Below are 26,656 nucleotides of genomic sequence, written 5' to 3' on the forward strand. Positions count from 1 at the left end.
AAAAAAAAAAAAAATATATATATATATATATATATATATATATATTACCTACTGGCGGTCGCCAGTAGGTAGTTATAGTTAGGACCACGTTTCCATAGGAAAACCTCAACATTCTATTTTGAATAACTTTGGCGCCGGTTGACGAATCCTCGCGAATTTCTCAAAATAGGTGGGGCGCTACGCTCCGCTCCTACCCTGAAAGTCTCGGGGGGATCCGTCAAGCGGGGGCTGAGATAAAAGGGGGGTCCCAAAACGCGTTTTTCCCATGCATTTTTCCATAGGACCTTTAGAACGAGCTACAGCCCGAACGGCTGAACAGAATTACTCAAAATTTGGCAGAGAGGTAGTCCCTAGGTCAAGGAAGTGCCTTTTGTAGGTTTGGTGTAAATCTGTTCAGTAGATTCTGAGAAAATAGCCTTTAAATCAATATATATATCTGAGCCCGCTTACGGTACGCTTACCGTACGCTTACGGTAAGCGTACGGTGGCGTGCGCGAGCGCGATTCTGATTGGCTCTTAGATCTTAGTAAACATTCGAATCGGTCGAAACCAGGAAGCGGCGGCCGCCATTTTGTGTATTTCACTCTGAAAAAAAAGAGTGAAAACAAGGAAAGGGGGCAATGAGGAGAGTTACAGACCCCCAAACATTTGTAAGGGGGTCAAAGAAGGACAGAAAAGTACAAAAAAAACATTTATTGATTTTAAAAAAAATCACGGGGTACGCGTACGGTAAGCTTACGGTAAGCGTACGGTAAAAAAAAAAAATAAATAAATAAATGAAAAGCAGATTTAAGAGTTTATATATTAGGGAGCTCTAAAAAGAGCTGTTGTGTTTATGAAGTCATTTTTTAAGTGGTACCTACAAGTAAGTACCGATGCAGAGTCTAAGGTTCAAGAGGAAGACTCTGTTCCCTTCATCATTGAAGTGCACACCATCTCCTCTATAAATGTCATGCATGTCATAACGCAAGTTGTTGTGGAAAATGGCACCCATACCATAGTCACGGAGGAAAGCAGAAACAGATTTGTTGACGTGCTTTCTTGCTTTGTCAATCTGTGGACAGAAATGATTGGACCAGTTCCATTTTTGCCTTTGGCATATGTTGGAAAACACAAAGGCAGTTTTAGGGAAAAGTGTAAACAGTTGTGCAAAGGTGTCCTTCATAAGCATTTCCAGACCTACCCCAGTCAAAGTGCCTAGGTCATTGCCACCACAGTGCACTATTATGAGGTCAGGGTGTTGGATTTGAATGAAGGATTTCACCAATGGCATCAATTGGTGCCACTTTAACCCTCTCTGACCAATCCATTTAATGTCTACATTTGGCAAAGCAAGGTCTCTCACCATACCTGTTTTCTCTGCAAACTTTTCACTCCAGAAGACATAGCTGTGCCCTACAATCCACACTGTGAACATCTTCAAAGGAGAACTGGATGCACTCAGGAGGTGTCTTTCAGTAGAATGGCAATATGAAAAGAAAGACAGTTTGGAAATGGAGGCATACATATTTTTTTCAAAACAAAAAGAACTGATTGGCTGTTTCATACCATTCTAGAATAAAAACTAGGCTGTATGTGTAAATTAATAGAAGCATGTTTTGAATTGGTAAAAAAAAATGTGTAACCAAAGAACAGTACTATGGATTTGCTGTTAGGTTTGAAAAGTCAAGCACTCTTGCTCTGTGGAATTGAAACATTGTTTGGCGAACTTCTGACCTAACTCAACACAGCAGTGTTCCATGAGCTGTTGCTATGGTAGCAGGCAGAAGTCAAGTTGGGGGAAGGGTACTAGGCAGAAGTCAAGTTGGGGGAAGGGTACTTTTGGAAAAGGGTTGGTTTTCAACCAATAGAAATGTGTGATTTCATTTGAAAAAAAGGGGGAAGCACTGAGATTTGAAACTTACAAGTATATGTGTGGAAAAATAGAGGGAAAGTTTGCCATTATCTGGTTCTGCTGAGAGGAGAGAGGTGAACACAACAGAGATCCTGGCTCTGATAATCTGCTGTTTGAGTGTCACATTTCTTTCACAACTAACTAATTTTAAAGGTGAGTTTACAGTTTGAGAGGGGATGTATGTGGTAACTTAAGAAAAGAATAATAGAAATGGAAATTGTTTTTGTTGTAGTTACACATGGTGGTTTCATAATGTGTCAGTCTGTAAAAGTGATTTTCACTTGCCCCGAAAATAAAAAAGAGCAGTAAGTGTGCTTTCAAATTGGCAAAGAAATTTCGTTTTGGGACTAATGTGAAAACATGACTCTGTGTGCAGAGAGGAATTATAGGCAGAGATTTATTGCGTATTGCTCTGGTGATTTCACAGTTACATTAGATGGAAAGGGGGAGCGAATTTTTGGGGGAAGAAGCAGAGTCTTAGCACACACCCATGTGCTTGCCATGTATAGTCATGCACAGTATTTACAAGCGAGTGGGGTTTTCAGGTTTCAGTCTGTAATGCAAATACATTCAGCATCACTAAGGCTGGTTGCCCTTGCTGGAGTGTAGGCAGTCACCGAGAATACACATGGTGGTGGTCTGAAAAAACAGTTTGGACATGTGCATTTAACAAAATGAAAAAAAGTGGTTTCATAATGTGTCAGTCTGTAAAAGTGATTTTCACTTGTAAAAAGTGATTTTCACTTGCCCCGAAAAAAAAAGAGCAGTAAGTGTGCTTTCAAATTGGCAAAGAAATTTAGTTTTGGGACTAATGTGAAAACATGACTCTGTGTGCAGAGAGGAATTATAGGCAGAGATTTAAAGCGTATTGCTCTGGTGATTTCACAGTTGCATTAGATGGAAAGGGGGAGCGAATTTTTGGGGGAAGAAGTAGAGTCTTAGCACACACCCATGTGCTTGCCATGTATAGTCATGCACAGTATTTACAAGCGAGTGGGGTTTTCAGGTTTCAGTCTGTAATGCAAATACATTCAGCATCACTAAGGCTGGTTGCCCTTGCTGGAGTGTAGGCAGTCACCGAGAATACACATGGTGGTGGTCTGAAAAAACAGTTTGGACATGTGCATTTAAAAAAATCAAAAAAAGTGGTTTCATAATGTGTCAGTCTGTAAAAGTGATTTTCACTTGTAAAAAGTGATTTTCACTTGCGCCGAAAAAAAAAAGAGCAGTAAGTGTGCTTTCAAATTGGCAAAGAAATTTCGTTTTGGGACTAATGTGAAAACATGACTCTGTGTGCAGAGAGGAATTATAGGCAGAGATTTATTGCGTATTGCTCTGGTGATTTCACAGTTGCATTAGATGGAAAGGGGGAGCGAATTTTTGGGGGAAGAAGCAGAGTCTTAGCACACACCCATGTGCTTGCCATGTATAGTCATGCACAGTATTTACAAGCGAGTGGGGTTTTCAGGTTTCAGTCTGTAATGCAAATACATTCAGCATCACTAAGGCTGGTTGCCCTTGCTGGAGTGTAGGCAGTCACCGAGAATACACATGGTGGTGGTCTGAAAAAACAGTTTGGACATGTGCATTTAAATAAATCAAAAAAAGTGGTTTCATAATGTGTCAGTCTGTAAAAGTGATTTTCACTTGTAAAAAGTGAGTTTCACTTGCCCCGAAAAAAAAAAGAGCAGTAAGTGTACTTTCAAATTGGCAAAGAAATTTCGTTTTGGGACTAATGTGAAAACATGACTCTGTGTGCAGAGAGGAATTATAGGCAGAGATTTATTGCGTCTTGCTCTGGTGATTTCACAGTTGCATTAGATGGAAAGGGGGAGCGAATTTTTGGGGGAAGAAGCAGAGTCTTAGCACACACCCATGTGCTTGCCATGTATAGTCATGCACAGTATTTACAAGCGAGTGGGGTTTTCAGGTTTCAGTCTGTAATGCAAATACATTCAGCATCACTAAGGCTGGTTGCCCTTGCTGGAGTGTAGGCAGTCACCGAGAATACACATGGTGGTGGTCTGAAAAAACAGTTTGGACATGTGCATTTAAATAAATCAAAAAAAGTGGTTTCATAATGTGTCAGTTTGTAAAAGTGATTTTCACTTGTAAAAAGTGATTTTCACTTGCCCCGAAAAAAAAAAGAGCAGTAAGTGTGCTTTCAAATTGGCAAAGAAATTTCGTTTTGGGACTAATGTGAAAACATGACTCTGTGTGCAGAGAGGAATTATAGGCAGAGATTTATTGCATCTTGCTCTGGTGATTTCACAGTTGCATTAGATGGAAAGGGGGAGCAAATTTTTGGGGGAAGAAGCAGAGTCTTAGCACACACCCATGTGCTTGCCATGTATAGTCATGCACAGTATTTACAAGCGAGTGGGGTTTTCAGGTTTCAGTCTGTAATGCAAATACATTCAGCATCACTAAGGCTGGTTGCCCTTGCTGGAGTGTAGCACTCTGGACATGGGCTTTTTTAAAAATCTGAAAAGTGGTTTCATAATGTGACAGTTTGTAAAAGTGATTTTCACTTGCCCAAAAAAAAGAGCAGTTTGTGTGCATTCAAATTGGCAAAGAAATTTCGTTTTGTGACTATTGTGAAAAGAAATGTAGTAATATATTTAAATACAATAAAGGATTTTTTTTTTAGTTTTTTTCAGGTATTGCTGAAGAGCAGTGAACAAAATTTAAGATGCCTACAAAATCCAGAGTTCAAAAAACGCTAAAAAAAAAACTATATTTGAAGACAACTGGAGGACCAAAGTTAGTAGAAGATGCTCATGTTGGGAAAAAGAAAAAATCTTCTGGTAAGCAGAAAAAACAATTTCTTAAAAATATATTCAAAACAAAGAAAAATGTACAAAATGTCTGTACTGGAAAGAATGTTACAAAAGGAAGAGAACAGGAAAAAATTGAGAATTTAGTTAATGCAAATATACCTTCTGCAACTGAAAAGATTTACATAAACAGAAAAACAGCGTTTAAAGAGATACGTAGAAAAATGTTTCAGAGAAGAGTTATGTCCAATTTGATAAAGGATGTGAAGAAATATAAGCAAAAGGCAAAATATTACAAGAGAAAAAAAGAAATTGAAGCCATTGCAGCAAAGGCATTAGAATTAAAAAGGAAACTATTCATATTAATTTTGAATAGGATGCGTACATTAGACAAAATGGTTAATGTACTGAAATCACATAGCAAAAGGAAAAGAGTAGTGAACAGAACAAACTTTTGTAAAGTGTTTTTAGGAAAGTGGATGCATAGTTCAAGTAGTGAACCTTTTTTTAATGAAGAGAGCTATTTTCAAAGTAATAGTTTGCTGCATGCAGTTGACACCAGAGGTCGTTCATACGAAGTAACAAATGGTTGCATAATGGAGAAGGAGATAATGGTTCCAAGAGATGAGGTACAAGTGATGGCAGATGAGGCAATGGGGAGACGTCCTAAAGCCCCAGTGTACACTTGGAATTGTAGTAGTATTTGCACTGTGCGTCAGGAATCTATTGACAAATTTCGAGAGTTTCTAAGAGAATATAGTAAAAAAAAGTGTAAAACAGAAGATTAAGGTGCTTCAAAGTCTGGATCCATGCAGAGTGAGAGAGAATACTGGTTTGCAGGGTCATTCTCTGGCTTGTCTATCTAGAAAAGTGTGCAATAGTGTTTTCCATCATTTTAGGATGCTGGCTGTTCATCATACTGGAATGAGAAAGTTTGTGAGACGGTTGTATTTTGCCAAAAGTCCAGCAATAAAGTTAAATGAATTGAATAGGGCTCTGTTCCGAGGAACGGTATCAGATGTAGAGAAGGTTGTTGATGAAATTCAGTTTTGTTACTTTGGTCCTGAACAAAACAGTGCAGAGAAGGACACAGTAAATGAGGAAGAAGTGGAAGAGAATGTAGAACCTTCTGTAAGTAAGACATTTAATGATCACATAACAAAATTTGCAATAGTCTCTAATGAAAGACCAAATGTTACTTGTATTTGTTGCCGCAGAACTCATTATAGAAAACAAACTAGGAATGTTGATCTCTACAGAAAGAGTGAAAATGAAGATAATTATAAGTGGAAGGATTTTGCCACATATATATTTCTAGAAAATTGTTTTGAATTGGGTGAAGATCAGCGTATTTGTAAATACTGTTACAACAAGTTAGAGGAAAATAGAATGCCGACCAGAGCTGTACATAATAATTTAGAATTGGATGCTATTCCTGCTGAACTTTCTGAATTAAATACATATGAGTCTATACTCATTCAATGTGTTCATCCGTTCCAGACCATAGTACGTATGGAGCCCAAAACTGGTAAATTACCTCCTTCAGATTTACTGAGAGGTTTAAAAGGTAGAGTGGTGTATTTGCCCTTGGATTTGAAAAAAAATATGGAAACTATTGATGCGGATACTTTGGAAACTGAACCATTAATTATTCTGGTTAATGGTGTACCTACAAAGAATAAGAAGATTTGGCAGGAGCTGGTAGATGTGCGGAAAGTACAAAGAGCAAATTTGTATTTGAAAAAAAATAACAAATGGTATGAATCAATTTATATAGAAGAAGAAGAAGAAGAAGAAGATTTTCAAGAAGACACAGAAACACCAACTGGACAAATTGAAAAAGTGGACAAGTCAAAGGAAGAAGAAATTTATGAACATTTTAGCATACATCCTCTTCATTCGAAAGAAGTTATGGGAGACAATATTGATCTCTTTCAGATGAAGAAAGCAAAAGGAACTCCTGTGAGTGTATGGGAGGAGAGCTTGGAAGCTCGATGTTTTCCTCAGCTGTTTCCTAAAGGAAAAGGAGGACGATACGATGAACGTCCAGAACAGATTCCAGCTTCAGAGTATCGGACTACAAGACTATATGCTGAAGATCCCAGATTTCGACAAAGTATTCCTTATTTGTTCCATCTTTTATTTGAAAGCGACTTGTCTGCACTGTCTTATGCAGTAAATCACATTTTAAAAAGTGGAGTACATTTACAAAATGTGTCTGCTAAGGATTTTATGGAGAAAGTGCAGCACCGAGATGATCATTTGGAAACACAACTGATCAATCTGATGGCTTGTCAGCGTGGGACAAATGAATATTGGTACCGACGCCATGGTGAACTAAAATGCATGTTACGGAATTTAGGAACACCAACATGGTTCCTTACCCTAAGCTGTGCCGAGTACGCTTGGGATGATTTACTGGATTTTCTACGAGAGGCCAATTCAAACATTAAAAACATCGAATACAAGACAGCAGGAGAACTGTGCTCATTGGATCCGGTTAATGTTTGCAGATATTTCAATCATAGATTTGAGGCTATGATGTCCTTCATCTGCAATAAAAAAAATCCACCCCTTGGAGAAGTAGTGGATTTCTTTTGGAGAAAAGAGTACCAGGCAAGAGGTGCTCCTCATATTCATATGCTGTTGTGGATCAAGGATGCCCCAAAGTTTGGAACAGATGCTGATGAAGCAGTGTTATCTTACATTCAAGAATATGCAACATGTGCTATACCAAAAAGCACAGAAGAGAACAAGTTAAAGGAGCAAGTTTTACGTTTCCAAAGTCATCGGTGTGGAAAATACTGTCGACGGAAATACAAGAGCAAAGAAAAATACTACACTAAATGTCGATTTGGATTTCCTAGACCTGTTCTTTCAAATGGAAGAGTAAACAGTTTTATGTCAGCTGTGAGACATACTATCACAAGAAAATCACCTAAGAATACCTACAACCTTAAAAGAAAAGAAGAATCAAAAAATATAAATGACTACAACCCAGTCATTTTATCCATGTGGAACGCTAACATGGATATACAGTATGTAGCTGACAATTCCATTGCTGTTGCACGATATGTAATGTCTTACATTACGAAATCAGAAAAAACAGAATTGAAGGAAATGTGGGAAGAGATTTCTCACGAGAAGACTGTCAGTAAGAAGCTGTACAGTTTCAGTTTGAAGATGTTATCGCATCGAGAAATTGGATCCTACGAATGTTCAGATAGGTTATCTTCTGCAAGTCTCTACTCGAAGTCAAGAAGAATAATTTGGGCAAGTTTAGGCCTTGCAGCAATGAGAAATCGGGTACTGAAATCTGTAGGAGAAATTGAATATTTGGTCGAGAATGACCCAGAAAGTACAGATATATTGAAAACAAACATGTTGGACACATATTATCCCAAGAGAAGTCAACATCTGGAGAACATGTGTCTCTATGAAGTGCTGCAGAACTACATTTATTCAAGGAAAGCCACAGAAGACATCAATAATGGAAAATATAAAGTCGTTGGTGAAGAAGGATGTTTGGTGAAGCAAACAAAAGGAAGTTTGATAAATCACCGGAAGCTGAGTTGCGACACTACTGACAAGAAAGAATTTTACTACTTGGCTCTTTTACAGTTGTTTAAACCATGGCGTACAGAGGATGAACTACTGGGAGAATTTCAAAGCTATGAAGATTCATTTAATGCTTGCAAAGACAGCATACAATGCAATACATTCACAACTTATCTGCAAATGTTAAATGAAGAAATTGAACAGGAAACTACAATTGCAGCAGAAATAGCTAGAGACAGTTCTCAGGACAGCCAAAGTTCAGGAACACACAGTCAAGATCCCCTAGGACAACCAATCATTGAAAATGAAGCATCAATAGCCATGAATGAAGTGGAAACGGCTATGAATCAAGCTCAAGAAGAATTTATAGACTTAGAAAATTTGGAAAGACAACTGAATCAAGAGCAGCAACAAATTTATGAAGAGATCAAAAACAAAATTGATCACGGATTTCTACATGTAAAAAAAGAGTGCTCATGCACATCATTTCATCCAATCAGGATGTATGTAAGCGGACAAGCTGGAACTGGAAAAAGTTTCCTAATAAAAGTCATCAGAAGCTACCTACAGCAAAAAACGGATTCTACTTTGTCTTGTGTGGTTACTGCTCCAACTGGGTTAGCAGCATATAACATAAAAGGAATCACCTTACATCGTTTGCTAATGTTACCAGTGGAGCATGAGAACAAAATACAATTCAACAAGCTAACTGGAGAAGCATCCTTGGAAGTTTCAAGAGTATTGAAGAAGATGCAAGTTCTCATTATTGATGAGGTGAGCATGGTATCAAACCTAATGCTTGCCTTTGTGCATTTAAGAATGCAGCAAATTTTGAAGACAGACTATGACATGTTATTTGGTGGAAAACACGTCATAGTTTTTGGAGATCTTTTGCAACTTACTCCAGTTAAAGGACAACCAGTGTTTAATACTGTGACACATGAAGACACGAAGAAGTCATTGGGAAGCATCGGAAATACAAATATTTGGTCCTTCTTTGAGTACAAGGAACTTACTACTAATATGAGGCAAGCAAACGATGAAGAATATGGAAGTATTCTGAAAGATATCAGGATTGGACTACTGACAGAAGTTGGCAAAAAAGCATTACAGAGTCGGCTGCTACATAATTTATTTCCAAAGGAAGAAATAGTTGCAGAGAAGATATACAAGAACATTGCAGAAAACAAAAGTGTCATCTGCTTAATGCCAACTCTACGTGAATGCTCAATATTCAATGAGGAGCTTTTGAAATTGGAAAAGGAAGAGATCAGGAAATTGGAAGCAGTGGACAAAATTGAGGATGGAAGAATTACTGTCACAGTAACAGGCAAACTGAAAAATAAATTGGACTCACTAGAGAAGAACATCTCCAAAACAGCTGGATTAGAAAAAAATTTATATGTTTGCATGAACTGTAGAGTGTTTTTAAGGAGAAATTTGGATGTTGAGAAAGGTTTAGTTAATGGAGCGATGGGAAGAGTTGTGGGTTTTATTAATTACCAGAAAAAAGAAGGAGTTGAATGTTTAAAAATAAAATTTGATCAGATAGATGAAGTTAAAGATATTTGTCGTTGTACAGTTCGTTTTATGCTTGTGAAAGACTTATATGTACGTAGGAAGCAGTTTCCGTTTTCTCTAGCATATGCTGTAACTATTCACAAGTCTCAAGGATTGACTGTAGATTGTGCATTTGTGAACATTGGTTCAACTGTGTTCAAAGAAGGTATGGCATATGTTGCTTTGTCTCGAGTCAAAACATTATCAGGTTTATTCATGATAGACTTTGATGAGTCAAAAGTTAGTGCTGATACAAACTGTGTAAAAGAGTATAATAGATTAAGAAGAAGCTATGCTCCTCATTTAGGTCAGTATCCTGTGTTGGAGAAACGTGTAGTTTCTCGTAAAAGAAAAAATGAGAATATCTGTAGTGAAGATGTAGAGAAGAGGAAAAAAAAGAGGAGTGATGTAATTGCAAGCAAAAAGAAAAAGGAAAATGAAGAACAGGTTGTAGGATGTCATTTTGAAAATAGCTCTGGTGTCAACTGCTACGCAAATGTAGTGCTGAATGTTGCATTTTATCTGGAAAGTTTGCAAGAGCAGATAATAGTAAATCAGGGAAAAAGATTCTGTTCAGAGCTGAGTCTCCTTTTTCAAAAGCTGAGTAAAGATAAAACTCAAATAGAAAGTGCTACTGACATTAGAAAACTTTTAGATGTATGTTCAGGACGAACACAGTTTTCTCAAAATGAACAGCAAGATGCACATGAATTTTTGATGTATTTTCTTCATGTAGTGGAAGAAGAAGGAGTTCCCATTGACATTTTTTTTGGTCTCTCTTATAAATGGGAACATAGTTGTGATAATTGTTATAATATATGTGGCTCTATTGTTGATAATGAAAGGTTTATTTATTTGACATTGCCAGAGAGTAAAACAGTCACTTTTGCAAAATTAGTTAAAGATGCTAATCATAGCATGAAATGTAGTGAGTGTAATTCTGACATGTTTTCAACATTAATTTTAAAGGAATACGGACAGTATGTAATTTTAATGATGCAACGATGTAGAGCTGATGGTTCAAAATTGGATACTTTAATAAAGAAGTTTACAGGACAGCAATTATCAATTTCAGGAAAAACTTTTGTAACTGTTGCAATAATTTTCCATGAAGGACCTACTGTTACTTCTGGACATTACACAGTTTATCTTAAATGTGAAAAAGGCTGGACACTGTGTAATGATTCCCAATTGGTTTTTAAGCAACGTTTGCCTTTTGATTTAGCAAATTCCTATTTAATCTTCCTGAAACCTAAATTTTAGAGAGACTTGGCAAGATCTGGACAAAACAATTTTACCATTTTAATGGATTACCATTGCAATTTTGTAAAAATTTGATTTTTTAAATTATCATTTGGCCTAATGGAAAGATAACCAATTGTAATGTGGACTTTTTTAATTTTTAATGAAACTTTGAAAAACCAATAATTTAGAGATTATCGGTAACTTCTGCACATTTTAACTTTTGGAATGTTATTGGACTGCCATTGGAAATTTTTTCAAAAATGTTTTAAAAAATTACTATTTGGCCATGTGGAAAAGTAACCATTTCTATTGTGGACTTAATAAATTATTCAAAAAATGTTCGTGAACCAAAATGTTACAGAGAATCGGTGAGATCTGGACAAATTAAACTTTAGAATTTTATTGGATTACCGTTGGTAATTTATTCCCAAAAAAAATTTAAAATTACTATTTGGTCTAAAGGAAATGGAATCAGATGTATTTTGGAGTTATTTGAGATATCATATTGTGATTATACTTCTGAAACAAACATATCAGACGGTATTTTAAAGAAATAAGTATTGGTATTAGATGATATTTTTTTAGAATATTATGCATTTCTATAATGTTAAGTTTAAGTAAAAAGAGATTCTGGGCTTTTTTATTACAATCTTTGTGATTGTTATTTTTTTTTGCCCGCTGTAAAATGATTAATGCAATTGCTTTCACAATTTATAGTGAAATGCAATATATTCTGAAAACAGCAAAAATAAGGCAAAAATATTTTTGGGAAAAAAATGTAAATGTGTACTGTATTATAAAATGTTTTAAAAATATTAATACTTTTTTCTTTTTTTCCAGATAGATATAGAAAATTTTCGAAAACTACAAACATTTTTAAAACTATTTTTTAAAAAAACAAATGAATAAATATTTTTTCAGTGAGTATGGTAAGTCAATAATAATAATTGTAGTCTCTCAAGGACAATGTAATGTGATAAATGATTTTTAGTTTTTTTTTTTTTTTTAAAGTACGCGCACCGTACGCGTACGGTAAAAAAAAAATAAAAAAAAGTTTTTAAAAACATATGTAAAAAAAAGATGAAAGATAAGGTTGGCTCTTAAAAGAACCGTTGTGTTCATGCAGGGACAGAGGAAAGGAAGCATGGGAAAATTATTCAAAGCGACAAATGTGCTGATCTATTTTGTTGTTCACTAGGGAAACACTGGTCTCCCTATGGCAAATTAGATCTTTACAAAATGTGCAATGAATATCAACCTTCCGAAATCGTGGGTTCATTTCCAGAGGGCCAGCAAAAGGAGATTCTCCCCCCACAGATGAAGGGCTCACCTGACCTGCAGAAGAAGGAGTCAGCCCTGCAGATGATGGTTCAGGCTGAGCTACTGTGGATGTACTGGCTCGTCTTTCTGAAGAGTTACCTCCAAAAAGATGACCATGTGTCCTTCTGTGTACATCCTGGAGGTGTCTCTTCATGGTGTGATTCCCAAAGGAATACTTCCTGTTAGGATTACCTCTAGAAAGTACACGCTTACACAGCTTACAAGTCACTAAGGGTGCATTTACCTTTTGCTGGCCTTCAGGAAAAGTAAAATAATCCCATACATAAGAGGGCTTTTGTTTCCTCGATCTCTGCCTCAAGACAGTGCTGCTAGTGCTAGCCTCACTCTCAGAAGAGCTCTGCTGTTCTGCCATCGTATCCCAAAGACAAACCAGCTCCTTCTCCCAAGGGATCACAAGCAGAAATGAGGGGAATGGGTGTGGTGTAGGAGAGTTCTAGAACTGAAAGTAGTTTCAACCAATCAAAAGTTGTGTTTCATGATCACATGACCTACCGTACGCTTACGGTACGCTTACGGTACGCTTACGGCAAAAGTGCGCATGCGCGTAAAAAAGACACGCGCTTGCGCGCATGCGCATAACAGTCACTCCCGGCACTTCCGCGTAACGTGCGCGTGTAGCGTACACGCGTACGCGTCCCACGCGGAGTACGCGCGGCTACGCAAATTGCGTAACTATACGCAAGCAGCGTAGGAAAATTACGGACGTTGCGTAAACCGTACGCTTACCGTGAGCTTACGGTACGCGTACTAAAAAAAATAAAAAAAATAAATAAAAAAAAATTAGCATTTAAAAAACCTTGCAAATTCACTGAAAAAACCATGGGTTTCACACACGTTATAGTTAGGAATTAGCATTTAAAAAACCTTAGAAATTCAGTGAAGAAACCATAGGTTTCACACATGTTATAGTTAGCTGGACATTTTACTCGTAAAAAACCAATGAAATTGCCCCGTTATAGTTAGTTCAGCTAACTATAACTCGCGCGCCCGCAATGCACTGCTGATGACGTCACATATTACATCACTCATGACATGGTCAGTGACATCACTCATGACATCACTGATGACATCTCAAATGACATCACTGATGACATCACTGATGACATCATCCTTGTGATAGAGTGGTAGACCTCCTCTCACCCTAATATAACCTTTGACACACACATTCAAAAATAGAGACTAAAATTTTCAAAACAATGGACATACCAATACCAGTTACAACAACCTCTTCAGTAATTTTAAGATCCACATACACATCCACTCATTCACCAACAGTCCAATACAGTCACTCATACATGTACTCACTCATCATATGTACTCATACACCTATACATCCTGTTACACAATGCCACTCATGCATAGAGTTACTCACACACATAGTCACTCGTGCTAATAAAGAATCAAACATACATTTACTTGCATATACAGTTATACACACACCACCATACTTACTTCTACGGAAACTTACACATACTTAGTCTTTTAAACAATCACTTATAGAAACACATACTTATTCATACAGGAACTCTTCCAATCTCTCACCCTTGCATATACTCACATATATACACCAATAGTCACATATACTAGTTTTAAACATATGTAGTTACTCATAAAGACACTATTGAGACAGTCATTCACTCACTAACACACCCATACACACACTCATCCACCCATGCAGTCCTGCACACATGCTGTCTTCAACACACACAAACAGTGAGTCACTCATTCATGCACCTATGCACTACGTAATACCCCCCACCGAACCATGCAGACACTCAGACTGATACTCAAAAAACCAACTAATAACCTATATAGTCACCCATGTAGCTACTCACCAACCCATGCAGCCACTTATACACAAAGTGAGAGACTGATACAGATATATACATATTTAAACATTACTCACTAACCCATGTATTCACTAAGATACACTTAATCAGTCAGTTAAACAATCAATTTTTCAAAAACAAATCATCCATTTAGACACTTATATACCCATTTATTCTTCCATCGACCTTGAGATATACATATATAAAACATATTTAATTTTCAGAAAAACACACATTCACTGGATGATGTCATCAGTGATGTCATCAGTGATGTCATTTGAGATGTCATCAGTGATGTCATGAGTGATGTCACTGACCATGTCATGAGTGATGTAATATGTGACGTCATCAGCAGTGCATTGCGGGCGCGCGAGTTATAGTTAGCTGAACTAACTATAACGGGGCAATTTCATTGGTTTTTTACGAGTAAAATGTCCAGCTAACTATAACATGTGTGAAACCTATGGTTTTTTCACTGAATTTCTAAGGTTTTTTAAATGCTAATTCCTAACTATAACGTGTGTGAAACCCATGTTTTTTTCAGTGAATATATATATATATATTACCTACTGGCGGTCGCCAGTAGGTAGTTATAGTTAGGACCACGTTTCCATAGGAAATCCGCAACATTCTGTTTTGAATAACTTTCAAAATAGGTGGGGCGCTACGCTCCGCTCCTACCCTGAAAGTCTCGGGGGGATTCGTCAAGCGGGGGCTGAGATAAAAGGGGGGTCCCAAAACGCGTTTTTCCCATGCATTTTTCCATAGGACCTTTAGACAGGGCTACAGCCCGAACGGCTGAACAGAATTACTAGAAATTTGGCAGAGAGGTAGTCCTCAGTTCAAGGAAGTGCCTTTTGTAGGTTTGGTGTAAATCTGTTCAGTAGATTCTGAGAAAATAGCCTTTAAATCAATATATATATCTGAGCCAGCTTACGGTGCGCTTACGGTACGCTTACCGTACGCGTACGGTGTTGTGCGCGAGCGCGATTCTGATTGGCTCTTAGATCTAAGTAAACATTCGAATCGGCCGAAACCAGGAAGTGGCGGCCGCCATTTTCTCTCTCGCACTGAGAGTGATTTTTAAAATATAAAGCCCAAAAACATGTAAAGGGGCTGTTTAGACAGCTCCCACACACATAGCCATGCTGAGGCAGTCCCCAAAGATCCCCCAAGGCCAAAAACGGAATTTTTATTTTTTCGGTAATTTCGCCGATTACGCTTACCGTACGCGTACGGTAAAAAATTAAAAAAAAAAAAAAATTATCCACACTCTCTCCACCCCGTGTGCAATTGGTGCCCGAAGGGCACCAATTGTGCATGGCTTATTTTACAATTGAGATAAACTAAAATATTTAAAAAATAATAATAAAAAAAAAAATTATCCACACTCTCTCCGCCCCGTGTGCAAATGGTGCCCGAAGGGCACCATTTGTGCATGGCTTATAAAATATACGAAAAATTACAATATTACCTTTCAAAACTAAGTGCATCATATGTCCTCCATGTGCGCACGATGCGCGAAGCGCATCGTGCGTACATGGCCCATCTAGCGTAACGTGGGCACGCGGTGCGCTACGCGCACCGCGTGCCCACCGTGCGTGCACGGCACTAACTGCGTAAAGTGGGCGCGCGGTGCGCGAAGCGCACCGCGTGCTCACTGTGCGCGCACGGTGCGCGAAGTGCACCGTGCGCGCACGGAACGAACTGCGTTAAGTGGGCGCGCACGCCACGAATGGCGTAAAGTAACTTAGCATTTAAAAAACCGTACAAATTCACTGAAAAAACCATAGGTTTCACACACGTTATAGTTAGGAATTAGCATTTAAAAAACCTTGCAAATTCACTGAAAAAACCATAGGTTTCACACATGTTATAGTTAGCGGAAATTTTACTGATAAAAAACCAATGAAATTCCCCCATTATAGTTAGTGCAGGCAACTATAACTCACGCGACCGCAATCTTCTGCTGATGACATATGTGTCTTTATGAAAAAAAAATATTTGTAATATATGTATAGCTAAAAATGTATGGAAGAAGACATGGGCAAATAAGTGTCTAAATACAGTATTAGCATCAGCAGAGGATTGCGGTCGCGTGAGTTATAGTTGCCTGCACTAACTATAACGGGGGAATTTCATTGGTTTTTTATCAGTAAAATTTCCGCTAACTATAACATGTGTGAAACCTATGGTTTTTTCAGTGAATTTGCAAGGTTTTTTAAATGCTAATTCCTAACTATAACGTGTGTGAAACCTATGGTTTTTTCAGTGAATATATATATATATACACTTATCTATCTGGCTCTCTCTCAAGGGACTTTATTATGGGCTCTGATTTTAATATTCTTCAGAACCCGGGGTTGAATGCACCTCAAAGACAAAAGGCAGTTAAAAATCTAAATCAGTGGCATTAATATTGAGGCTCAAGTTAAACTGAGATCTGTTAGAGCCATGGCTCATTGAGAATCCCAAATCTAGACTATTTTTCGACGCAATTTAAGTCAGCATTGAGGACTGATTTTTTTACTTTATCATTCTCTAGCGACATTAGGCACTGAAATCTTCAGAAACGGGTTTTCAGACCTAACATTGGTCACAATCCAGTTTGGGGTTCATTTGGATAGGGCAAGAACCAAAAGGTGGAACCTTGCTAGATGCCTCTTATCTGATGAGATAGAAAAATTAAACTCATTTATGGATGAGTTTCATTTAGGCTCAACACTAACTCCGCCCCTATTGTAACTATTTCAGAGGTTTTTAAGGCTTGTTTTAGGGACAAGGTCATTGCATTTAAGGCAAGGCAAGCCAAGCCATGTAATTTAGAGTTTAAGGTATTATAAGAAAAGGTGGATAAGGAAACTAGTCCCAGTGTACAGTCCCAGTCTCCTTTTCCTATTAAGGCATTCCTTCAAGCCAGACAAGAGCTCTGTGAATTCTTTTTAGAAAAAGTATTGGTAAATGAAAACACTGTCCTCCGGAGAGTTTACAAAGAGAGTGAACATGTGGGGCAGGTTTTAGCATGGTCCATAAAAGCGATATCAAATGCAAATACAGTCCTCAAGGTAATGAATCCAGCTACGATTTTCACTACCTCCAATAATGATGCCATTCAGAAAATCTTTTCTAATCACTATTCTGCACTTTATTAGGATCCAGGTGTGAATTCCAAGGATGCCATATGAAGGTTTCTTGCCTCCATCGCTTTTGCAATTTATTGAGGCAACAAAAGGAGAATATTGTAAAACCAATTTCTTCTACAGAATTCTAACAGGCCTTGACCTTCATAGGCAACACTAAGACAACCGGGATCAATGGACCTAGAAGAAGTTCACCCCAGAACTCCAAGATTTCATGATTAAGCTTTTCAGTGCAATAATCCCTGGTGTACCGATTCCGGCTTCCTTCACAGAATATATTGTTTTAAGTTTTCTTTAAAAAGATAAACCATCTATTAGTCTTATTTCATATAGACCCATTAGAGGTTGTTCAACACATTATACATTATTCATGAAAATCTTAACTAATCATATTGCTACTGTGACCCAGAATTTGAATCTGAGATTAAAAGTGGTTCCTTCTCCACTCTTCAATGGCAATTAACACAAAATATTGGATTCAGGCAATAGACTAATTTGCAGTGAATAAAATCAAAGATGCTATTATAATGGTCAATGCAGAAAAAGTATTTGATCAAGTAAGCTGGGAAGCTATTTCAGATACTGTTTCCCTGAACAATTTATAAAAGTTTTAAGGAACTTACATTTTGGGGTGTTCGCTAGAATTAGCATCAATGCATGTGACGCAGTTCAAATATACGTTACATGGGAGATGGGCCAAGGTCGTCCCCTCTCACCAAAACTATTAAATAATTTGATGGCGCCATTGGCCATTCTTTTGCAAAATGACTGCTCAATTTTACCTCCTGTTCTTGGCACGTCCAAGTTGAAACATTTTGAAGATGATATTTTATATTTGGCAGCACTGCAAGCAAATATTCTAAGAGCTTGATAGGTCTAATGAGTTTACTTACATTAGGGGCTATAAAATTATCCATTAATTCATCCAAGATCCTCCTATTTAATGCCACAAAGGAAACAGGGATCAGTTTTCTCCAACTCGTCCCATTAGATGTCTAGGTATCTATGTAAAACTAATACATTAGACATCTGCTAATTAAAATATCGGTCCAAGTTGATACGTTTAATTAAAGAATTGGCAGTTTGAATGGAGAATTGGCATCTTCTACCTCTGTCCATTATAAGTCAAGTTGAATTCATTAAAATGTTGATTCAACCCGTATTTTTATATCTATTTGCCAATGTGCCGATTAAGGTAAATAAGAGATATTTTACTGAGACTGATATCTTAATCAGGAAGTTATTCATGGAAACAAAAGCATCCTCATATTCAACTGGTCTAGATCCAATTAAGTAAAGATCAGGAAGGGTTTAGCCATACCAGACATTTATCTATATTAATGACCTTACAGATTCTCTCTCTCTTGTGTACTGATTCTCCTTCTCTAGTGTACTGACCAACTCTCCTTTGACAATTATTTTCAAAGAACAATGGTAAAAGAGTTAGAGTTTCAGCTCTCATTTTTCTTCAAAACTTGGAAATGTCTCAAGAGAACTTGATATAAAATATTAAAAGATATGATTTTTTATTAAAAAAAAATGCAAGTGGTGTAAAGTATGATATATTGGATTGCCTCCCATTCTTTCCATTGCAGGACTAACTTTTTGGTGATGCGTGTATCTGAATACCAAATTAAGCTATGGAAAAGGCAAGATTTTAGTACATAAGAGGAGTTTAGAATAAACAATACATGGAAGACTTGGGACCAGTTAGCGCGTTCAAGGGAAAGAGAGTAGGCATGTGCTATTGCTTAGTATTTAGCACATTTCAAGATTTAAGAGGGATTATACTCCAAATGTAGGGGATTCCACTCTCCAATTGCTGAAACTACTTTTCAAAAATAATCTGTTCAGGCTGGGTAATTGCTATAGTATGTTACATCAAAGTATGCCGGAGAAAATAACTTCAACATTTCTTTGCAAAGTATCTTCTTCAATGGGGTGTATTATTTTCCCTAATCAATGGGCATACATTTCCTCTTTCAGTCACAAATGTTTTAGAGCAACTAATTTTTATAAGAATGGAGTTTGTGTTATGGATTTTTTTTTATATACCCCAATTTCTATATAAATGTTTTCCTAATGACCCTCATCAATGTTTTAGATATAGTACACCTGTGCAAGGAGATTGGTCCCATACTTTCTTTACTGGGCCAGCTCTGATAACCTTTTGGAGTTTGAGATTTAGTTTTTTTGAATCAGAAGTTTGAGAAAAAGTTGACACTAGATCCTCTGTTATTTCTTTGCACTCCATCTGGAAATTAGGCATTTTTGAAGAGTGAACAAAAAGTTATATTTGTATCTGTTTCAATTGTATGATCACTGATTTTACAATTGTTGAAATCTGCAAGCTGCCCTCTGGTCACTCAATGGCAAGCTAAAATTGCTAGGGTAAGACAACGTGAAAATGCATATGCTAAAATGAATAATTAATTGAGGAGATCTGACCAGCTATGTTGCCTTTTTCCTGTTGAATGAGATTATGGGAGGTTGATGTTGAGACGGGATTGATATAAGCACTGGTACTTTTGATTGACTGTTTGCACAAGACGTTCCCTATTGTAGTCCATTTATATGCATGTTTGCACATGGAAAGATCGCTGTATTTTTTATAACATGTTGGATGTTAATAAGTATGTTAAGTTGTAAACGAGTAAGTATACACAAGATAGGGACTACAGCACTTTATTAGTTTGCGTTTTTGCACTGAGAATGAATGCCCTATTCTCCGGAATGAAGAAAACAGAGCAGTTGTACGTTGAGCCATACCTATGCTTATATTTGTATCATTGTACTTCATCTACCTGTATAGTCGCATCTGACATGTTACTTTTGCTCTCTGAAAATATTCTCCTGGGGATGTCCTACCATCAATGCCTTTAACAATGAAAAAAACAAAAGTTGCCTTCTGGATGGGGGCTGGATTAGATTGGCAAGAGCAACTGGTGTATGAAAACGAAAGAAAATATTTCTGGAGTCCACCTGCTACTCTGACTGGGTGTCCTCGCACCTTTCCTATGATGCTTTTAACTCTGAAGTGTCTGCAAATATTTGATAATAGCCCTCAGTGCTTTGCTATTTTGACATCCCTAACTTAGCATCATCAGTTTAGAGCCCCATCCCAGTATTTTGGCAAAAGAAATTGGCCCTCCAACACCCCTCTGCCCAGGAACAAACTACACAATCTGGGAGTGAAATTTGATAATTACCTATAATTAACTATCCACATAAAAATTGTTTACAAAAACCGTATCCTAAAACATGCTATGTGGTAACAGAGGTTCTACTGCTGTTCAAATCATCTAAAAAAAAAAAAATTAAATGTTGCTGTAGGCCTGTTAGACCAGGATTATTGCACTAGTCTACACTCTGGAATTCTAAGTAATTGTCTCTCAAAACATAAGAGAGTTCAAGTCCACGCAGCTCACCTTTTATTTGGTTAAGACATCATCATCACATCACAGTGACATCCCGTCCAATGGGTCGCAACAAAAGAGAGCATCCTTTAACTTAAGTGGCCTTGTACACAAATAGCTCTACAGTCACTCGCCGAACATTCTACACAAAGTTGTTTGTTTATTACAAGCAGTCCAGAAGGCTCAAGTCCACCAACTGTCCATTTAAATACAATACACTTGATGATTGTCCTCTCCACGCTCCTCCCAATGGCTCTTCCTAATTCTATAACTACAAAATAAGTACTGCAAATTTAGAAGACCCTTAAAGGCAGACTGTTCGCTCTGGCACTTTGATAGCCATTGTCCCTTTATGCCTGCCCTTCCCAGTTGGATCTCTTTATCCAGCCTGGTAAGACGCCGAATACCTGCTTTGCCTTGTTTGGCCATGCTCTGGTCTTCAAGGCTTTGTCATCGTCTTAACTACCAATTTGCCATTTAAAATTCATCAGAGGAACTCTCTTGCAATGAATATAATTAACTTCCTTTATAAACTCACCTATCCCAGTTATGTGATGCCATGGGATATGTGTTTGAGGGGGTATTTTGGCGTGTTGGATCGAAGAATTCTATTGTGATTAGCTTAAGATTGCCCATGCATTCATATTGCTCATCAAGAAACTGTTCAAGCTTCTTCTGGTGTGTGGAAGAGCTATTACAATATAATAATTAAAGAAAATATGAAAACATGACAAGACACATAATAGTCCAGTACCTACTCATAATTAGAATCAACAGTTACAAGAGAAAAAACAGTATGGACACCATAAAAAGTGGTTAGGCAGGGCCTTGATGCTGAGCCAGATTGAATTCCATAGTTTCTGGCATAGATGGCAAAACATTGGTCAGTTCTACCAGACAATCTGGAGATACTGCCCTAAAGAGGTGGCTGGCAGAGCATAGTTTCTGGCAAGGTATGTTGGGCATCACTCTGTTTCAAAGGAAGGCAGGAGCTTATTCCAGCAAACACATTCATTTTATGAGCAGGATGTCTAAAACTGATTCTATTGAGTTAACATTAAGTGAAGATGTGTTTCACTGGGAGATGACACTAATTAGATGGTAAATGTTTAAGGTACTGCAGTGACATGGCATGTGTATGGGCTGACTGGGTGTGCTGCAGAACGTTGAGCTGGATGCTGTGAGATAGTGATGATGCATGGAATGTTGATGTCTGTTTATGGGGGGGAAGCCTGGGAGTTGATTACAACTGGAGGGAGGATAGTGCACTAAAAGGAGCCATCAGGCTGTGGCTGTAACCTAAGGGTCTAACATGACAAAGAGCTTGCCTCCTACAGCTGAGGCTCCAGGAGCCCATGTGAAGACCCTACCCTACATAGATATAAATGCCTCAATAAAGGTTTGTGGTGCTGGTTGACTATATAAGACAGTGTGGTTAAGATAAAATCAGGAGTCTAAACAAGCAGCAGTGATTGAGCCATTTAGTTTGAAACTATGAACATCCATACCTTTCAACAAATACTTGATAGGCTAAATATGGACCCCGACTTCTGGAGCACCAGAATCAGATTAGCATTCTAAACGTCTTCCATTTAAGTATTTGTTGAAGACTTCAAAAAAGACTGAATAATTGTATGTAGAAAATTGGATCACTCTGTGCACTGCTAAACAATGACAATGTACTGGAGTCAGTAGATAACTGTATGAAGAGGTTTTCACTATTTTTATTGTCTGGCCCATTTCTCTAAAGACACATATGACTACATCCCTGGAAGGAAATGGAAATTAAATGCAATCAACACCACAAAGGTTCGGAAGACTATAGAATGGTTGCCTGAACCTATGAGGATCCTGGAGACCAATTAAAAATGAATACTTGATCAAGTTTCCCACCGTGTTCACAGTAGCTTGTAGTCACAGATGGTGAAGATACTTTGGCAGATTCTCTCCATTTATTGCAGCAAAGAAACTCTCTTCTAAGTGTGGGTGGGACAGACTTTATTGGACAAACCAAAGAAATAGCAAGATGTTCTAGCATATTAACATTCGGGGCAACAAAGGTATCATCTTCAGATGTAAGCAAATGTAATCAAAGAGGCATGATAAAATACATACAACGCTACATCATTTGGCAGAATAGTTTTTTCTGTTTTAAAGTCATGCAATCTGAATTGTTGGAATGAGATAAATGGCAAATAAAGTGATGGAAAATCTAGAGGGCAGATTCACAATCACAAGCAACAATAAAATGAAGTTCCATTTAATTGTTTGAGAAGTGGTCTTAAATATAAATAAGAAACTAAAACACCTTACATTTAGTTACCCTTTCTCATGTAAAAACATGACCCTCTGCAACCAGAAAAGCAAAATGTGCTATATCATCTTTGCACTACTTTTCCTGGTTCAAAAAGAGTTATTAAGTGGAGACAGCATAGATTCAATAAAAAATTAAACAATCCAAATAAATAACATTCTCCTTAATCAAATCTGAGAACAACAACTGATAGTACAACAGACGACTGCTCTTTTAAACACCACAGGGTAGACTTCCAGTAATATGTTCACATGCTAGTCTGGGTCTCCCCGCTTATTAGCGGAACTTTGTGGAGCATTAAAGTACTATTGTTGTTCTCTGACCAGCAAACATCTAAGAACATTAATTTGTGCACCTGTGTTAGAAGGCCTTTGATTATCCTACTAACTCCCTCAGTGGAATGCGCCTCAATACAGTCAACCCTTCATAGTACAGATAGATGCCTCAGACAAGGGAGCTGGAGCTGTACTGCTGAGAAAAGAAGAGCATTTAGTGAATTTAATCAATCTTCGCCTTATGCCTGGAGAATACAACTGGGTGGGAAATAAAACAAAAAATGGTTTGCAATTCTTTTGGTTTTTAAAGAACTTTCACCTTCGAAGTTCAGGAAAGCCACAACTAGCAACAGAGGCTGATTTCTATTTAGTGAAATCAGCCTACTGCTTCAGGTACGCTGCTATCACTATCTTTTACATTACCTATACAACTCGGCTTTGCTGAGGTTTTATTTCTTCTCGTCATTTTGGTCATACTTTAATTTTATGATGCATTAAATATGTCTGCTCTTACTCAGATCCCCTAGAATTCTCTCTGAATGATTTTGTGATTGTTTAGATTCTTGACTCTCACGCACGCTTATCTGCCACACTAGGAGAGTAGCGCGTGCTGTTCAGTGCTATAGTTGTTCCAACAAACCGTCATGCTTTAATGAACAGACTTCCATTTAATGAAGTCATCTACGCAGCCACACCAGTACTGCACTAAAGACAAGCCTGTCTGCGCTTTTCTGTGGTGAGATAACGAATAGTTTCTTACCTGTCGGTGTAGTTTTGCAGCTTGAAGATCTTTCTGGATTCACTATGCTGTGCATTATTCCGCGATCTGGTGGTTGGGTCCGGATTCGTAGTCTTTCTTTTCTTTTTTTTTTTTTGTAGCCCAGGTGGGCGTCGACGTCCCACCATTTGGTGTACCTCTCGTGACGTCGGCGTGCTTCCTGCAGAAGTCCCACCTTTGGGTCGTCATCTTCGGGTTCTTTTTTCCCTTCCTTTCTCTTTTTTTTTTTTTTTGTAACCCTAGGCGTTAAGTATCTTCCTCTCAGTTTTATCCTGTTATTTCAGTCTTTGTCCTTCCACCCTTTTTTCTCCTGCCTCATCTTCCTGGCGGAGGTGGGTGGGTTCGCTAGTGAATCCAGAAAGATCTTCAAGCTGCAAAACTACACCGACAGGTAAGAAACTATTCATTTTGTAGCGTGAATCTTTCTGGATTCACTATGCTGTGCATAGATTTTGTAGCGGTTTGTTATCTCTGTGGCGGCTGGGTGGAAGATGAGCGTTGTTCGTTGAATATATGTTGAAGCACCTTCTGTCCTACTTGTGCTTCCTTGTTCATCTGTATATCCACGCAGTAGTGCTTGGTGAACGTGTGCACCGAGGCCCATGTTGCCGCCAGGCATATGTCTTGAATGGGTGTATTTGCCAGAAAGGCAATTGTTGCTCCCTTCTTCCTTGTGGAGTGGGCCCGTGGCCCCTCGGATAGTTCTTGCCCCACCTGTTTGTGGCAGAATTGTATTGTTAGCGCAATCCATCGTGCGATGGTGCTTTTTGTCACTGGTCTACCCAGGAAGCTCGTTGCGAAGGACACAAAAAACTGTTTGGTTTTCCTGTGTTCTTTTGTCCTCTCGATGTAGTGCATCACCGCCCTTCTAGCGTCTAGAGTGTGCAGTGCCCTTTCTGCGCTTGTCGCTGGGTCCTGAAAGAAACCTGGTATTTGAATTGTTTGATTTAAATGGAATGCTGACACCACCTTTGGCATGAAGTGTGGGTCCGTTCTCATTACGACCCTGTCCTTGTGTATCTGGATGTAGGGCTCTTGCAGCGTTAGCGCTTGCAACTCGCTTACTCTGCGCAGTGAGGTTATTGCCACCAGAAAGGCTGTCTTCATTGTCAGCATTTGGAGGGAGGCCTTGTGCATGGGCTCAAAGGGCGCTTTCATAAGTTCCGTCAGGACTATGTTAAGGTTCCATGCCGGAGGCGGTATCCTCTTTGGTGGCGCTATTCTTTTCGCCCCTTCCAGGAATCTCTTTACTACCCGTGACGTAAAGAAGCTTCCTCCTGTCTCACCTCGTGTATAAGCTACGATCGCCGCTAGGTATACCCTCAGTGACGATGAGCAAAGTTTCGCCTTTAGAAGGTATGTGAGGTATCTAAGCACCATTGATTCCTTTGTCATTTTTCCTTGCAGTTTATTTTTGCTGCACCACATTGTGAACCTTTTCCACTTTTCCCCATAACATTTCCGTGTTGTTGGTCTCCTTGCCTCCCGCAGCACTCGCATAGTGCTTGGAGGTAGTTTAAGGTGTGCAAACTCTATGTCTTCAGGAGCCAAGCTGCCAGTCCGAGGCTCTCTGGCTCTGGGTGTAGAACCTCTCCGTTCTGCATGGAGAGCAAGTCCTTTCTTTTTGCGAATTGTCTGGAGGTCCCTGTGCCATTTCCACTATTTGTGAGTACCATGTCTGTCTCGCCCACTGTGGTGCCACCAGGATCATTGTCATGTTGCTGGTCTTGCACTTGTTGAGTACCCTGTGCATCAGTGGTATTGGTGGAAAAGCGTATGCAAATGTCCTTGACCAACTTATCCATAGGGCATTCCCCTGGGATTGTTTTTCTGGTTGTCTGGATGCGAAGTTTCGGCATTTTGCATTCAGGCGTGTTGCAAACAGGTCTATTGTCAGTGTACCCCACCTTTTGAATAGCCTTTGCGTTTCCTGACCATTGAGCTCCCACTCGTGGGATGCCGAGGTCTGCCTGTTGAGCCAATCGGCTTCCACATTGTCTTTCCCTGGTAGGTGTATCGCCAGCAGGTCTATTTTGAGTGGGATGGCCCATCTCCAAATCTCTTGTGCCAGAGTTGAAAGGGGGAATGATTGTGTTCCTCCCTGCTTGTTGATATAGAACATTGTGGTAGTATTGTCCGTCTGTATCAACACCTTTTGGTTGTATAGCTGCCTCTGGAAGGCCTTCAGGGCTAGCAGTACGGTCTTCAATTCCAGGTAGTTGATGTGTCTGACCGCATCTGCTGGAGTCCACAGACCCCTCACTCTGAGCTTGTTCATGTGCGCCCCCCATCCTATCTCGGATGCGTCTGTGGTAATGGTCACAGTTGGGCTTGGTGGTGTCAAGGGCTTTCCTACAGTTATGTTCTCCCTGTTCCACCATGCTATCTCCTCTTGCACTGCGTGCGTAACAACCACTAGATCCTCCCAACTTCCGTTCGCTTGTGACCATTGTTGTTGCAGCCATTCCTGGAATGGTCTCATGTAAACCCGTACATTGGGGACTAGGTGAATGCATGACGCCATCATGC

General features: G+C 38.6%; 1 protein-coding gene across 2 annotated transcripts in view; it reads right to left on the reverse strand.

Annotated features, from left to right (window-relative positions):
- The window catches only part of LOC146870653 (protein phosphatase 1 regulatory subunit 12B-like), a 353,358-nt gene that overhangs the window by 131,106 nt on the left and 195,596 nt on the right, over nucleotides 1-26,656 (reverse strand). The window lies entirely within an intron of this gene.

The sequence above is a fragment of the Triturus cristatus genome, chromosome 1_1 (genome assembly GCF_964204655.1).
Source record: "Triturus cristatus chromosome 1_1, aTriCri1.1, whole genome shotgun sequence".
NCBI classification, from domain to species: domain Eukaryota; kingdom Metazoa; phylum Chordata; class Amphibia; order Caudata; family Salamandridae; genus Triturus; species Triturus cristatus.